Raw genomic sequence first — 5,976 nt, 5'->3', positions numbered from 1 at the left:
TGAACTTTTTCTAATTGTTTAAAATTTTATAAGACATATAAAATTCATATATTCAAAAATAAAAAGATTTAATTTCGAAAAAGTTAATAAGTTAAAATTAATTTTATAACTTAATTAGTTGTACGAGTTAATTAGTTGAAGTTAACAGTAAACTCATTTGAAAAAAAATTAATTAAGTTGAAGTATTAACTTTTTAACTTTATTACTTAACTTTTAACTTGTAGATTATCAGGTAAATTTTTTCATATATAAACAAATATAATTTTGAACGATATATGTCCATACATAGTGGCGTGCAAAAGTAAAAATGTAAAAAATTCTTTCGTCTCGATGGATTTGTTACATTTTCTTTCAGAAGCGAAGGAATTTTGATTAGTATTGGTATTATAAAAGTTTTTTTTAAATAAAATAATGTTAATGAACATATTCTGTTACAAATAACGAAATGAGCATTATTTAAAATATACACAATACAATATTACAGTTTATGAAAAATAATGCATTACTATTCAAAAGCTTTTTTTGAAAGTTACTGACTTACCAAACTGTCCACGTAATGATTGATATATAATTTCATATAAGCAATATTTCTTCAAACTTAATTTGTCAAAGAGAAATAATGCAGAAATTATTTTTTAATTATTTATTTGTTCTTGGCATTATTATTATTTTTCTATACCAAACAGTAGGTTTACAAAAAAATTGATATATGTACACTGTATTTTGTGTACAGGGTGTCTATTAAATAAGGTCGGAGCCGCATTGGGGGTGTAGAATGGGTCAAGAGGAACAAAAAAGTTTTATACCATTTTGCGATTTTCGCAAGTTAACAAGATATTAATTACTAAAAACGATCGAATATTGACCTTTAATAATTTTTTTCTCAAATACTATCAATTTTACAGAAAAACTGTAAGAGACAAAAATTGTTTATTTTCTTCTCATAAAGTTCTGAGAATTTTTTCAGAATTTTTTAATACCATATTTCTCATGATAAGAAAGTGCAGTACTAAAAAGTTAATAGAAAATTCTGAAAAAATTCTGAATTCTGTGAGAAGAAAATAAACAATTTTTATCTTTTATAGGTTTTTTGTAAAATTAATAGTATTTGAGAAAAAAATTATAGAAGATCAATATTCGACCATTTTTAGTAATTAATATCTTGTCAACTATTGCGAAAATTACAAAATGGTATAAGACTTTTTTGTTCCCTTGACAACCCCAATGCTGCTTCGACCTTATTTAACAGACACTCTGTATAATCATAATTATATATATTTATATAAATGTTTTTACATGAAAAATATTGTATCAGATTCTAACTTTGAATTTATGTACTTATATTTTTACTTTTTTTATTCATGCTATCAATTATACCTGTTTTTGTTATTTGCAATATCACTACAGTATATCGTATTTGAGTTGTTGATAAGGAACTGAACTTTTTCATGATGGATCACTCTTTATATAAACTCTTGCAATATAGGCTGTTTCAAATTGTTATCCTCTTCCTGTTACATCGTGGTCTCAGCTACACTGCCGATTAAAAGTTTAAGACTGCGTTAATTAATTAAAAACATGTCCTCTGCATAAAATAAAACTAAATTTATAGATTATAACACATTTTTGTTATTTTACTCATTGTCTTATAATGAAATAAGAAATAATATGTAATGCTTGATGTTTCTCAAAACACATTCGTTCTTCAAGAAATTTAAAGAATATTAAATACCTTTGTCAAGGTAGTTATTCGTACTAATTAGTTTTTCTTATTATTCTAGATAATCTGTCAACAATGTTTATTTTATTTGTCTTGAATAAGAGGCTTTTCCATCTCTCTTCTAAAATATCACAGTACAGAGAGAGAGAGAGAGTTTCGGAAAAAAGGCTTTATGATTATGGTCTTATTTTCTTAAAATTCCACAATGTTAATTATTATTATACCAAATAAAATGTCAATTTACTTTTAAATTGAGAAAAAGTTTTTAGTATGACATGAATCGAAGTTTCAAGTAGTATCTTGTGGGAACATCTATAAATTTTATATGTGGACTTAAACTTTTGGTAGCGCATGTCGAATTATAAAACTTTGGCTTCTGCAACTTTATAATTTAAAGCATTTCCGTTTAAGTGAGAGAGGAAGAGATAAAGAGAAAAAGAGAGTGATAGAATGAGAAGAATGGAGAGAGGGATGGGAAGGAAAAGGATCCAAAAATAGATGTGTATTAGGATCAGTTGTATTTAAAGTAACATTATTTAAAATATGTATTTTTTTTAAATAAAAATAAGATAAAATGATTATTTAATACTTATATTATTTTAAATAATTTCTTATTATGATATAGTATAGTTCTTATTTTGTATTTTAACTAGAGAAAAAGAAGAAATTGTTTAATTTTAAATAAGTTTTTACTGCTGATTTATTTTGATTGAATATAGCTTTCTTTATTAAGATTAAAGACAAAAATCAGTGTTATATAATTGTTGGCAGTGAAAATGTGTAGCGTGGTTCTTTTCTTATGTCTGTGACGACTCGCGAATTAGCGAGTTTTTCGTTTTGTGCTTCGATGTTCTTAAGTTCTATTAGTTAATTTTTGTTAACTATTAGTTTATTTTTTACCTCTAAACTCGAAGAATCTGTTCTCATTTTTGTGTATATATATATTGTGAGAAATTATATTTTTTTATATTCTTTATATTATTGATATATGTATCATTTAGATTTAGGATAAGATATATATGATTGACCACGATACAGGTTACTATGAATTTGTGTATGTATTAAAATCCAAGTCAAATTAACAACTAATTTCACAATATAGTAATAACTGATCTTTATTAATGAATGATCATTTATGAATAAAATATTTAATTTTGAGTCTGTGTGTAAATTGAATTCGCAAGAAAAACTGTAGTACATAGAGGAAGTCCAGGCAAAGCGGACGCTCTGGGCCAAGCGAATATTTTTTATTTTTGCTTATTTATCTGAGACAGTGTTATGAATCTCTAACTGAAGGAATGATCGATCGGCGACACCATGAAATAATATATATTGACGCGTTTGTGTTTGATAGAGGAATGAAAGAAATTGTGTGTTTTTTTGCGATTTTTGTTAAGGTATGTAGTTTAATTATTAGCAGTAATTGTTTTTTAACCAGTGTGAATAATTTTTTATAAGAATTCTCTGACTTTAAATGTATATTCGAGGTTATTTTTCATTTGTTGCTTAAACTTATTTCAAACTTTTTTAAATTTTCGCCAAGTAGGTTCTTTCGGCAAAGTGGATGAGGGTAAAGTGAATGGCCCATCTTCTTTACCCAGTATGTAATTACATTGAAAATACCGGAAAGACGGAGGGACAGATGATCTTTCGAGTGAACGAAAATGATTGCTTACATCTCACTTTTGTTTTTTTTTCCACAACTCATATGAGATGTGTTTCTGAAGAATATATGACCCACCGTCCGAGGACAGTGCAGTCAGTGCATTATATGGGCTCATAAAGATTGTGTATAGAAGATAACATTATGTATAGAAGATTTGGTAGTTACTTTTGTGGCGACTGCCGACACTGATTTTGATTTTTTAAATTCCATCCTTATTGTTCGAGTGACTTATCCTCCTTTGCCCAGGAGGGTTGGGCAAAACGGATGGTTTCTTTTTTTTTTATGTTTTGACGTTTTTTTACTAAAAAGACATTTAAATGTTCAAGTTTTTTAAATTTAATTTAAATTAATTTTATTTTAAAAGATTTTATTAATAGAATTATGAGAATAAAAAAGGTTCTGATCTTAATTTTAACTGTGTCATTTTTCTTTCCAAACCTTAACACATCCGCTTTGCCTGGACTTCCCCTAATTAAAAAATACTTGACTTGAAAATAGTTAAGCGTACGTATTTAAACAGGTAAATTATATTTTTATGAAACAATTAGAGGAAAGGCCCCTATTATGAGATACCGAGTTTATTTTGGGTAAATGCTAGAAGTCTATGGGCAGAATTTAAAAAAATAATAGATCATTTTAAAGGGAATTTAATAAGCTTTAAGATAATGTTATGTAAAATTTAATTCAAATTTTATTTCTTTTATAAATTAAAGAAACGTAAAAAATGAGCAAATTGCAAAGTCAAAAATTGTGCTCTTAATATAAGATGTCTCGAGAAATCGATAATAAAACGCAAAGTACATCAGTATCTTGCAATTAAAAAAACTTTATTTAATATTTCTAAAATACAAATGAACACAGTCAATGCACGTGCAAAATGAGTATGCGATGCATTGTATCTAGCTGACTCGTCTTCAGATAGATGGAACCAAGCATCGCAGAAACAGACACTTGATATTTATTTTGATTGTTCTTTTTATTGTAAAACTTGTGGTTTTACTATAAAACTTGTGGTTAATAACTATCATTTTTTGAATAAAAGTTTCTACTATTGGAAAAAATGAAAAACATGGTCTTATTCTTAACAAAGTTTTTTGTATTTGACATAGGTATTCTTTCAACCTTACTTAACGTTCGCTTTGCATCAAATTCCAATTTTAAATAATTTCAATAGTGATTATAGTGATTATATTAAATTTTAGCACTTAAATGATCAATCATTGTACACTTTATCCTATATTATTTAGCTAAATACGTAAAAGTACTTCAATTGTACATTCAAATAGACAAAATAAAAAAACTGTTTTGTATTTGTAATTTTTATTTACGGTCACACTTCAAAAAAGTCACACAATAGTCACTCTGGGTTAAAATGACTCCAACCATTATTGAAGTATTATCAAATCAATAATATTAGTTCCATTGTCTTAAAAAATTACAGTATACAGGGTGTTTGATAAGTTTTGACAAAGCGCTTGTGTGTAAATAGGGTGAATTAAACTGAGTTGAAAAATTCTCTATTTTTTTTGCAATTTTGGCAATAGTTAGCGAGATATTAATTACAAAAAATTGTCGAATTTTGGTCTTTAATAATTTTTTTCTCAAATATTATCAACTACAGAAAAACTGCAAGAGATAAAAATTGTTTATTTTCTTCTTATAGAACTTTGAGAATTTTTTCAGAATTTTTTATTAACTTTCTAGTACTGCATTTTCTTATTTTTATCAATATGAGAAAATATGGTATTAAAAAATTCTGAAAGAATTCTGACAAAAATCCTCAAAACTTTATGACAAGAAAATGAACAATTTTTGTAACATACTTAGTCAAACCTTATCAGACATCCTGTATAATTTCATTCTTTAAAAAAATGGAACAATGGTGTTGTAGTAAAAAATTTAATTTTAACACGAAAAAAAATCATTAACATATTAACTTTGGAAAAATGAGTATTTTTACTTAAAAAATCATAACTTTTTAAATTTATAATATTTTCAAATACAATTTTAGTCTACTCTTGAGATGATGTACTTAAAAGAATAGTATGGTTATACGCGTTCCAAAAAAGATATTTGTTTTAAAGATAGAAGATGATGGTTTTTTAGATGTAAAAAAGTTAAACTGTGTTAAAAATAAAATTCAATGGATAGTCATTATCTAGTAAAATATTAATAATAAATGTCAAATTTTTTGTATGAAACATAAAGTCAGATAGTAAAAAAATTCTGTCAACTAACGAAAAAATTGTACCTTTTTTTTGTGTAATATGATGATTAGAGTAAAAATTTAAAAACCTTCCTGAAAACGTCGGCTTATGGTACCAATCAAAAATAAAACGATTCCTGTTGATGGATATAGTGAAAATCCAGAAAATTTGTTTGATCTCTCTCTATTTCTGTAATAAATTGGAGACGCGGATGAAATGAATTGAATTGTTGTAATAAAATATCAATTTTTAAGGGAGACACCGTGGTACAAATATCATCAACATATCTGTAATAAAACAAAATATCCAAATTCAACGACAGAAAATGTTAAATACAGATAAAAAGTTATTTATTGTTGCATGGTTTCAGTTATGTTATTAAT

This window comes from Trachymyrmex septentrionalis, unplaced genomic scaffold, assembly GCF_001594115.1.
Source record: "Trachymyrmex septentrionalis isolate Tsep2-gDNA-1 unplaced genomic scaffold, Tsep1.0 scaffold342, whole genome shotgun sequence".
In the NCBI taxonomy this organism is placed as follows: domain Eukaryota; kingdom Metazoa; phylum Arthropoda; class Insecta; order Hymenoptera; family Formicidae; genus Trachymyrmex; species Trachymyrmex septentrionalis.
Note: the sequence above shows the minus strand (reverse complement) of the source record.